This window comes from Sciurus carolinensis, chromosome 5 (assembly GCF_902686445.1).
Source record: "Sciurus carolinensis chromosome 5, mSciCar1.2, whole genome shotgun sequence".
NCBI classification, from domain to species: Eukaryota; Metazoa; Chordata; class Mammalia; order Rodentia; family Sciuridae; genus Sciurus; species Sciurus carolinensis.
Window position 1 is genome coordinate 143,894,691 of NC_062217.1, and position 12,530 is coordinate 143,907,220.

Genomic DNA, 12,530 nt, shown 5'->3' on the forward strand with positions numbered 1-12,530 from the left:
TCATGTTCTCTTGTTGTCTTGTTCCCTCACTACATCTCCACAGCACTGAAGTGGAGCACTGAAAAGACAGCTCGCTCATGATCATGGGAGAAAGCAGACGTTTCTCACATACTGGAGGTGGCAGCACTGAGTTGAAGCTCCCTCAGAGCTCTCTTCCAGAACCCTGGTTATTTGACTCATCTTGTGGGGCTATGGAAGATCCCACATGTAGAGCTATTTGTATTTGACTGGACTCTGAGCTTTCCCAGTACCAAAGTCATATGTTGAAGACAATTAGAGGCAATTTTTGAGTATCATGGATGCCTGAAGTCAAGAAAAACAATAGAAGAAATTAATAGGCTAACTCAAAACCTTAAAAGAAGATGGTAAATGAGTTTATTTTAGTCAGCATTTTCACTTCTGTGGCTAAACAACCTGATAAGAACAACTGTAAAAGAGGAAAATTTATTGGAGAGCTCATAGTTTCAAAGGTTTTAGTTCATGGAGCTGGCTCCATCCTTCAGGCTCAGGGTGAGGCTAAACATCATGGTGGAAGAATATAATGGAGGGAAGCAGCTCACAAAATGATCAGGAAGCAGAGAGAGATCTCTACTTGCCAGATACAAATATACACCCAAAGGCACACCCCAGTGCCCTACATCCTCCAGGCCATACCTACTTGCCTCAGTTACCATCATTCACTTAATCCCATCAGGTGCTTAATTCCCTGGTTAAGACTCTCATAAACCAATCGTTTTTCCTCTAAACCTTCCTGCATTGTCTCACACATGAGTTTTGGGAGGACACTTCACATCCAAACCATAACAGAGCTGTTCATAAAAGACATCAAGAATCTGACCAACTCCTTGGCATTAGAAGGCCATGAATACTCAGGAGAGAAAGTCCTAAGTTTTCACCTTGGGACACCCTCAGGTCTCTGTACAGCCAGCTCAAAAAAAAAAAAAAAAAAAGAAAAAAGAAAGAAAGAAAAAGAAAAAAGAAAGGAAGAAAGGAAAAAAAGAAAAAAGATTAAATTATATACAACTTACCATATGATCTAGAACTCCATTTTGGAATATTTGTCTAAAACAATTGAAAACAAGGCATTGAATATATATACATATATTTGTACATTCATGTTTATACACAAAAGCTGAAGAAAGGAAAACTTGAAGATACTCAACAGTGGAAGAATGCATACACAAAACGTGGCATATACATTTAATGGAATATTTCCCAAACTTAAATAGTATTGACACAGTTTATCATATGGTTGAAGCTTGAAGACACAAAAAGATAAATATGATACTATTTTTGTGAGGTATCTGGGTTAGTCAATTTCATAGACTAAAAGGGAAATAGTTGTTTCCAGGGAAAAATGAAATAGGGCATGTTGCTTATTTGGTATAGAATTTTAGTTTAGGAAGATGAAAAAAATCTCTGATAGTGATAGCTGCACAATAATGCAAATGTGCATGTCACTCAACTTTACATCTAAAAGTGGGAAATATGGTAGACTTCATGTATCTGACTTGACACACACTTGGCAGAAGGAGATGTAAATGAAGACAGAGGTAGAGTTGGAGTGTTGTAACTGCAAGCCAAGAAGTCATATCAACCACCAGAAAAAGAGTAGATGAACAGAATAGATTCTGCATAGGAGAGAGTACATTTCCCACATCTCAATTTTGAGTCAGTGAAATGGATTGCAGATTTCTGGCTTCTAGATTGGTGTGAGAATAATCTTTTTTCTATTTTAAAGGTATAAATAAAAATAGTAAAAGGAAAAGACATTTTCAAACAGAAAAATCTTGGCAATATTACCATTCTTTATAATAAGGAAAGAAAACAGTATGAGATTCTCGTTCAGATATGCAGGATATAATGAAGACTGATAAAATATGAATATATGGTTATTTCTAATCTAATCTATAAAAATGGTAATACTTGGCATGGTCTTAAATATATAGAAAAATAATTTATTTTCCTTGTATTTTAACTAATGCATGAAAATATAAAAATCAGCCCAGATTCAAGATGCCGGGTTAGAGGAAGGCTGCATTTCCTGTTGTTCTCAGGATTCAAGTGGCAGGAGTACTCCTACTCCTACTCAGCAAGGTGGGTGAATGAGGGTGTTTTAGTCAGTTTTTCTAACACTGAGATCAAAAGAGCTGACAAGAATAATTTTATTAGAGGAAAAGTTTCTTTGGGGACTCACAGCTTCAGAGGTCTCATTCCATAAATGGAATACATTCAAAGGATCTAAGGTGAGTCAGAGTATTATGATGAAAGAGTATAGTGAAAGAAAGTAAATTAGGAAAGGAGATCAGGAAGCAGAGAGAGACAGAGAGACACACTCATCATGAACAAAATATATGCCCCCCAGCCACATCCTCAATGACCAGCCTCCTCCAGTCACTCCCTACCTGCCTACAGTTACCACCCAGTTAATCCTTATCAGTGGATGAATGCATTGATTAGGATAAGGCTTTCCTCACCAAATCTTTATACCTCTAAACCTCTTGCATTGTCTCACACATGAATTTTGGGGAACACCTAATATCTAAATCATAACAGAGGGATTTCATTAAAATTCAGTATTGGTCAGAATGTCTTAGAGAATTAGAAATCTGGGTTCATAGAATATAGAATGAGAAAGAGTAGTTTGGAGCTAAGTTACATTGTACTGCAGTGGGAGTTGCCAACAGAAAGGGGAGGGATAACCAAGAGAAAAACGGAGTGGACAGAATTGGCATGGAAAAACCTGGAGATCCGAAAAACTGGCTGAATTTGCTCTTCCAGAAACTACAGAACGAACTGGTGTTTGAAAAGTTCTCTGTATGTTAAAACTGGCCATGGAAAGCTGAGGTCAGGAGCCACCTTGAGGAGATCACACTGCAGCTTTCTGCTGCAGGAGCCTGGAAGATCATGGCAAAACTGCCATATCCCACCAGTGCCTATGTGTGGGCTAGAGTGTACCTCGGAGAGCATGAGCAAAGCAGACCTAAGGATTGTTCCCAGGGGGATTTAAGTGAATCTGGCAGCTCACATGACCAGTTGAAGAGAGATGGGAAACTGAACAGCAGGGTGTGTATACACTCAGGGACTAAGCCTGGGAAGTCTGTGTTGGTGGGTAGCAGAATGTGTGGATTGGATCCTCTGCTGCACAAGGAGAATTTTGGGGAGCTCCCTGACCTCCGGACTCCCCACAGAAATCAACATTTGACAAGTCCTGAGGGTGTGTTGGTCTAATCTCTCCAGAGCAGATAACACCCAACAAAACCCCTGAGGCCTTATTAGTCCTAAGGCCCAACTTTGGAATTCCCCTCATAAAACTCTGCAAGCATCCTGGGAGTGCCTCAATCTTTTCTATCCAGACAAAACTTCAATCTACAGTACTTCCCATATCATCCTACCATGCTCTGGTGAGAAGGAAAGCTGATAGCTAACTCAACAGCTTCAGTTTTACGTCCCTCAACTGGCAAATCAGTGAACAATGCAGTAAGAGAAGAGGTTAGCACCATCCAGTTCTTTCACTTTCTCTCCCACTCTCTCTAGTAGGTCTACAAGCCTAGACCCCATCTCTCCTCTTAGAACCAACCTTTAAAATCCTCTGAGATTTTCCCTTTAGCTGTCTCCTTACTCCCTGTGTCTGCATTCAGCTTCTCCTTTGGTTGTTTCTCTCTCTTGTTTGCAAGAACACTTCCCTCAGGGAGGGGTGGGAAAGAGTGCATGGCAGGTTCAGTGATTAATTTAAGATTTCTATTTAACTGGATTATGTGACAGTCAATAGCAAAATTTCTTGGGATGTCTGTGAGGGTGTTTTCAAAAAAGCAATACTCCACCAATGCTCATGCCCCTAGACTTGGACTGTGTCACCACCACTGCTTTACTTTGTTCTCCAGACTGCAGATCCCTACCATGGGATCTTATCAGTCTACACAATCATGTGAGTCAATTCCTATAATAAATTCCTTGTCATCTATTCACCATGTATCTTTATCTATCACTTGATTCTCCATTTCTTTTTCTTCCCCTAATACAGGAAGCCAGTTTCTTGATATTTCCTTATCAATTAGTTGAAGGTTGCCAGAGACTCAGTGCACACTTCAGGTGTGAAGGGCCCTGCATCCCAAGGAGGAAGTACATGTAAGGAGATCAAGGTGCTCTGGTGTCCTTAAGGAATAATCTGCCCTATTCCCATGGTTTGCTGACCCTCATTTACCAGTCAGAAGGTTCTGGTATCCTTGATCAAAAGCAAATATCCTACTCCTATTCTTCATTGTCTCCATTAAAATGCCCAGCTTCTCTTCAGTTCTTTTTCTTTGCCTCTTATGAGGCAGCTCTAGTGTTCTTTCTTCTATTTGAATGACATGCACTCCATTTTATGTCTCACTATGTGGTATGAGAGAACAGGAAGGAGGCATTTCTCCCTCTGCCATCATGAACAGCCAATCCTTTCTTCTCTCCTGCAGGACTAGCCATATGGAACTACAATAATCTATTTATTCATCTACTTGGCTAACAGGGATGTGGGACCCTTTTGTTGGCCCATTTTTTGCTGTGGATACTTACCATACCCAGAGCTCAGTGGAGGAATGAGAGCCACCTCATGGAAGATACTCAACAAAGTTGTAGAGTTAGATCCCTTTCACAGGACAGATGAGGACAGTGGAGATGAAGTTCATCTTCTAAATAGATTTCTGGGAGTGCAATGTTGTATTTTGAGGCAAGACTCAATATACTCTCTTTGTAGCTTTCTTATATTGGTCAAACTAGGCCAATTTCCCCCAAAGTCCCAGAAATCAGACACAGTAATGATATTGTAGTCTGATCATGGACAGTATATGGGCACTGGAAGTGTTGCTCCTGATCATGTGCAAAGAACATTTCTACTAGCCCCAAAATAAGCATTGTGCAAGTTTGGTCCCATGACAGTGTCTTGTTCCCTGAAGTACCAGTGGAAATAAATTTCTATTACCTGTGAGAAAGGCATGAAGTAGTCACTCTTCTTCAATTGGCCACTCTTATCCAGGAAATGACTAAATTTCTCTGGGTTGGGGAATTCTCTGCTGTCAAGCAGCACAAATGTCAGTGATGTTATTATGCTTATGTCCTGCAATGAGTAGACACAGATAAATTAAGTTGGGAAGAAGTCATGAGTTAGAGGAAATGCTGGAGTTTACTTAATCTAAACATTTTGACCTATAGATAAGAATATGTAGAGGGAAATTAGAGGGGAGGTATAAAAAAAGGTGGAATAAAAGAGAAATCATTACCACATGCACATGTATGATTACATGAATGGTATGAATCTACTTCATGCACAACCACAGAAACAAAAAGATGTATCCCATTTGTGTACAATGAATCAAAATGCAGTCTGTAAAAATAAAAAAATAATTTAAAAAGGAAACATTTGTCCAAAGAACAGCAGTGACATTTTCAGGTAGCCAAGCAAATATAAAATGCATGAATTTAAGACCAGTGGTTACAGACCTGCTAAAATGCTCCCAAAAGCATTTGATGAAGCAAGTGCTTGAGAACTTGAACACCAAACCTTTAGTTCTCCTTATCATCAAGCTTGGACTTTGGTGTCTGCTCCTAACCCATATTCTATTTTATCACTGCAGTTTTCACAAATCTTGTATAAGATTCTGCTTTAATATGGGTCCTGTTTGTTCTTGAAATATCTGGGATATTGCTTATAAGACCTTTCTGGGTTAATAAAATTTCACCAAAATCTCACTGAATATTTAACAATGTCACAAAATTTGATTCTCCACAGAAATGTGGGGGAGGCTCTTTTTTTTACAGAATCCTAGGTCTGCTGACATGGAAAAAGGATGACAAATAATAAAAACATAATCTTTTAACAATTTAGTGAAGATCAAAAATTATTGCTAACAATTTTTAAATATCCTATTTTTGTGTTAAATGAGTTTGTGAAAATGGTTTTTTTTCCACATTTTGTTGGTACATTACAGTTATACATAATGCTACAATTTTTTGTTTTACATTCATACTTGCACATAATATAACACTATAATTTGATCAATATCATTCCCTAGTACTTCCCCTTTTCCTCCCCTCCAAACTCCCCCTGGTTCCTTTTGTCTTCTACACTGATCTTTCTTCATTTTTAATGAGACCCCCTACAGACTTTTTTGCTTTCCTTTTTTCTAAGCTCTACATGTAGCAGTAAACATACGTCCCTTGACTTTCTGAGTTTGACTTGTTTTGCTGAACATTATGCTCTCATCTTTCATCTATTTCCTGAAGTTGGGGATTCCTGATGATTTCAAATTTTTATGATTGAATAAAACTCCAGTGTGTATACATGCCACATTTTCTTTATTCATTCATCTGTTGATGGATATTCAAGCTGGTCCCATATATGCACTCTTGTGAATTATGCTGCTATTAGTTAGGCATATATCACTTTAATATCCCCTCTCTAAGTCTTTAGAATACATACAGAGGAGTTGTATGTTGGATCATGTGTGGTTCCTGAAGATACAAATACTTCTTGAAGATACAAAGGCAGATATATTTTCCAAAATGTATTAGAATACCTGGACACTTTTCATAGAGAAACAAATAGGCTGGGCATGGTGGCATATGCTTGCAGCTCTAGCTGCTAAGGAGGCTAAGGCATTACAATTGCTTGAACCCAGGAGTTTGGAGCCAGCCAGTGAAACATAGAGAAATCTTGTCTCAAGAATATGAAAGGAAAGGATCCAATTGCATGACCCTTATTTCATACCACAAATAATTAACTTGAATCATCAATTTCATTGTAGTACTAAAACTATTAAACTTCTAGAAAAATATAAGGGCAAATTGTGCCATCTTGTACTGGCAAATATTTTTACATAGGAAATAAAGCACAAATAATGAAAGAAAATATTGAATTGATTCTGTCAGTTTAGCACAAAGTTAAAAATTACACAATCTTGGTCTTAGGTATTTATTTAATACAAAAGCAAATATAGTCCACCTCAACACTTTTATACAAATGTTCATATTACTTAAATTTCAAAAGCCTAAAACTAGAAACAACCAAAATTTTGCATCTCCTTATGAGTGGAGAAAGAATTTATAATATTCATGTCATGGCATACTATTCAGTAATTAAAGGGAATGAACTACTTACTAATACATGTAAATAAAAATGAATCTAAACATGTTCTGCTACACACACCAAAAACAAGACATTCATGAAAATATAAGGGAGACCAGTAGGGTACAGGGAGGGTATCAGGAGGAGGAGGGTAGTTGGGTAAAGGTAGGTACTAGGGAATGAAATTGTTCAAATTATGTACATGTATGAATTGGCCACAATGAAACATACTATTCTGTATAATATATACCAATAAAAAATTAAAAAAGAAATTGAAACTATAGAATAAGTGTTGGAGAAAGAATAAATAAGGTTAAATAACCAGAGATAAAAGATTTGATTCTGTAGTATTCTACATCTTATTCTATTGTATGACTTTCTTGATAAATCAAAAAACCATAAATACAGAAACAGATCCATGATCATGGGGCCTGGAAGTGAGGAAGTATGATTGGTTCTTATAGGAAAATGATGAAACTTTACGTGGTGATGGAAATATTATATACATTCTCATAGTATCTCATTATGCTGCTTAGGTTGGTTTCAAACTTGGCACAAGCAATCCTCCTGCCTCAGCATCCTGAGTAGCAGGGCCTACGGTTATACACCATCATACCTGGCAATATTTTATATCTCTTTTGTTCTTTGGTTACATCACTCCTTATATTTGTACCAACTCATTGGAATGTACACATAAGAGTCAGATATATGTCTTGAAATATAGCTCAATTGAAGAATGCTTGCCTAGCATACTTTAGACCTGGGTTTCATTGCTTGCACTGAAAAGAAAAAAAAAGGAAAGAATGCAAGAAAGAAAGAAAAAGGGAAAAAAGAAAGAAAAAGTAGAGAGGGATTTTTTTTTAGATTACCTTACTTAGAACTCCATTAAAAATAGAACAAAGCTGAGTAATATTCCATGGTGTATATGTACCACATTTTCTTTATCCATTCATCTGTTGAGGGGCACCTAAAATATATATCAGGTATAACTAAAAGTCAAATAAAGAAAAAAAAATAGAACAGCACATTGTTTCAAAATGAACATATGGTGAATAGTAAGTCTCCCTCTCACTTTACCACAGAATCCAATCTGGACTATTCAAAAATAATTGTCACCACCAATTAGTAATATATATTTCCAGGGAATATGATCCTTCATAATTATTCTATGCATGTAAGGCAAAAAAACCTATATGTAACAGGTTTATGCAACTCTTTACTTTGCTTTTTTCACCCAAATAACAGGTATTCTGCTGCATTTTTGTTTTGTATTAATAAAACATTTCAGACATTGCCTTACGTTGACATAAACATGCACATTTTATATGCATGTACTATTACATATGAATGTACTATTACAATCCTGATAATCTAGGCAATTTGCAAAATTTCTTTGTGACAAGCAACTATGTAATAAAAACATATTGGACATTCCTGTTTGCATATGGGGTATATACCAAAAATTAGAATATTCACATCATAGGACATACATTTTATAATATACATTTTTTGAACAAGGGGTTAAACTGAGGGTGTTTAACAACTGAGCCACATCCCCAGCCCCAGCTCCTTTTATTTTTTATTATTGAGACAGAGTCTTGCTAAGTTGCTAGGTGTAAGGATATCAGGTCACTCAACGTATAGAGGAGCAAGAGTCCTTCAAGTTGAGCAAACTCCTCAGGACAATAGCCGTCTGTCTGAATGGCTTAGAAATGCTCTGCAACTCCTCTGTCCTTGAGGCCTGGAGATATTATATTATTATAATAGCATTTGGTACTAATGAACTCTGAGAAGCAAGCAAGTTGTATGATCTGCACACACAAAGCTAACTGCACTATGTGCCCTGATGTAACTTGATATGACCCTGGAATAAATAATAAAACTGGATGGACTTTCCTGCAGAAGGGACTTCTTGCGGTTCACTATCCTGTGTGCTTGCCTCTTTATTGTTCTCCCCTTAACCTTTATAGCTGGACCCCAACTAACCTTTACAGCTAGGGCCTCACTAAGCTGTTGAGGCTGGCTTTAAACTTGCAATCCTTCTACCTCAACCTAGCTCTGCCGTGATTACAGGTGTGTGCCACTGTAACTTCTCACCTTTTATTTTAATGTATACTGCCAAACTGCTGTTCAAAATGGATATGCCAGTTTAGATTCCTGCCAGCAGCACATGAAAGAGCTAATTTATACATATCTTCCCCACCACAAATGTTTTTTCAGACTTTGACTGCAGCAATGATATAGTCAAAAATGATATCTCCTAGTATTAGATTTTATTTTGCAGATGTTACCTGGTTGCATTCTGACAGTATCATAATGAGGCAAATAAGGTATTATCAACAGTGAGCAAATGAGAAAGCCAAGGCTCAAGGGATCTGAAATCTCCCCAAGATGACAGCTGAGTTGCAGAGCCAGAGCTGATACTGAGATCCTCCTGACCCTTGGATAAGATAAATTCTTAGATTAAGGTAACTTGCATTTCTAAGTAGCTATCTGATTTTGATTTTCTGGATAAGTTGACAGCTGGTAGTACCTGATTGGTTTAGAAGACAAAGGGGAAATACTCTTTTATACCAGTGACACTTCTTTCACCTGCTATCCTATGTATGCAACTGTGACTCGGATCCTGCATTTTCCTGGCTGAGAAATAAGAACTCCAACACAAAAGAGGCATGCTCTTACTGCAGTAATTACCATTGACCCTTCCATGTCTCAGAGGAAGTCATCCTTCTCAAAAGGTTCCATCAGTCATTTCAAAATTATGTATTTGTGTGTGTATGTGTATATGTGCGTGTGTGTGTGTGTGTGTGTGTGTGTATGTTGGGAGGGGCAGTTTTATTGTGTCCTACCTTTCTGATTCAGTCCTTAAGTATGAACATCTGTCTTAGAGGTACAATTGCTTCATTGTCCAACGATTTAACATTTTAGAAAGGCATAATGATGTGTGCACTGTAGATGTTTATGTAGGATAAGATCACAGAATCGAATGCATAGATATTTTTAGAAAAATTAATAAATATTTCAAAGAAAGTGGAGTAAAAAAGAATATAAATGATTCACTCTAACTCGATAAAATTTCATTCACTTTGTGAGACAGGACCAAAATTCATTTTTTTTGTTTTCAGGGTTTTTGGTGGTGGAAGATTTCTTTTGTTAAAATGTACTTATTTAGGGTGTGATATAAGCTTGTATAATGATCAAATCATGGTAAGTATCATTGTCATCTCCTTATTGATTCTTTGGTCACATTCAAACTGCTCTCCTCTGGTCATTTATAAGATACAAAATAAATTGTTGTAAGCAATACCAAAAACATCAAGTTATGCAGCAGAAAGAGGATTAAAGAAGCAACGGACAGGCCAAGCATCCAGTGAGTGGTGGCTCAGTGGGGAAGGGGAAGTTTCCCTCCACGAAACAAATCAATCTCTCCTACCAAGTTTAAGAAAAGTGGACATCATTGTCCAACACGGTCACATTCTACATAGAAAGTAAGCTCAGATGACATGATCCTATTCTTAGTAGTATTCCCCGCAAAAAACTACAAGACTTGTAGAACTTATTTTTAAACATTATGACTATAGCAGGATACAAGTTCAACAGAGAAAAATCAATAACTTTCCTGTACTCTAATGCTAAATCTTCTGAGAAAGAATTCAGGAAAAAAATTTATTCACAATAGCCTATAAACTCAAAATGACTAGGAATAAATCTAACCAAGGAAGTGCAGACTTTTACACTGAAAATCACAGAATGCTAAAGAAAGAAACTGAAGACAACCATAGAAGATGGAAAAACCATCCATGTTTGTAGACACACAAAATTAATATTATTCAAATGTTTACATTATCAAGAATGACCTACAGACTTAATGCAATCCTGATCAAGATACAAATTATATTCTCCACAGAACTAGGAAAATCAGTCCTATAATTTTTGTGGAGAAACCAAAGACCCAGAATATCCAAAGGAATATTGAGCAATAAGAACAATTCAAGGAGGCTCTCGTTTATAAGATGGCAGCACTGAGCGGAGGCACAGAGCAGGGCCAGGCTCTGTTCAACACGGATATGGAGTCAGAGACTGGCACTGCGGCCTCTTCAACTGCAGATCTGGCCATTCCCGAGGAGGGAATAGATGGAGGTGTCCATTGGCAGGCGCAGGGAGAAGACCACCATGCAGCAAACTCCCAGTGTCCCCAGCACTCACTTCAACTCGGAGCATCCATGGCTCAGTCCAAGAGGAAGAGGAGCCCAGCTGACTGCAACCCTCAGCCTGGCGTCCCGCCCCAACTCAGATGCGACCCAGCACATTTGGGTGTCCATGGAGTCACTTTCCTGTCCATGGACAGGGTCCCACATGTACTGATATTGATCACAAATATCTAAAAATGGGATCAGATGTTGACACTGACCAATCTTCTGAGAAGTCATCTGATGAAATCCAGTCACCAAAAGATGTTTGTCTCAGAAATCATAAACATACATGGATTTCAATGGAGTCAGAAATTGGGCTTGGGAAATCAGAAACCTACATCAAATTAGGAAAACTTGAAAAAGGTACATATGCATTAGTTTATAAAGAAAAAAGTAAGCTGACAGAGAATTTGGTGACATTAAAAGAGCTCTGTTTCGAACACGAAGAAGGCACACCCAGTACAGCTAAAAGAGTAGTTTCACTCTTAAAGGATTTAAAACATGCAAACATAGTAACCTTACAAGACATCATTTACACAGATAAATCTTTGACTCTGGTCCTTGCGTATCTGATATTTCTATACCAAATTCTACATGAGTTAACTTATTGCCACAGAAGAAAGGTGTCCCACTGAGACTTGAAACCACAGAACCTTCTCATTAATAAAAAAGGGAAGTCTGATCCTGGGTCGACATATTGAAGATTTTGACCTACATTTTCTTCTATAAGATGAAGGGTCTCTGGTCTGATTCCGAGGTGCTTGATCCACTTTGAGTAGAGCTTTGTGCAGGATGAGAGATAGGGGTTTAGTTTCATTCTGCTGCATATGGATTTCCAGTTTTCCCAGCACCATTTGTTGAAGAGGCTATCTGTTCTCCATTGCATATTTTTTTGGCACTTTTGTCTAGTATGAGAAAATTTTATTAATTTGGGTTTGTGTCCATGTCCTCTATTCTTTACTATTGATCTACCTGTCTGTTCTGGTACCAATACCATGCTGTTCTTGTTACTATTGCTTTGTTGAAGTTCTGGTATTGTGATATCCTCTGCTTCAATCTTCCTGCTAATGATTGCTTTAGCTATTCTGGGTTTCTTTTTCTTCCAGATGAATGTCATGATTGCTTGCTCTATTTCTGTAAGTTACGTCATTGGGATCTTAAATGGAATTGCATTGAATCCATTGCATTGAATTGTATAGCACTTTTGGTAGTATGGCCATAGACTTCCTTAACAG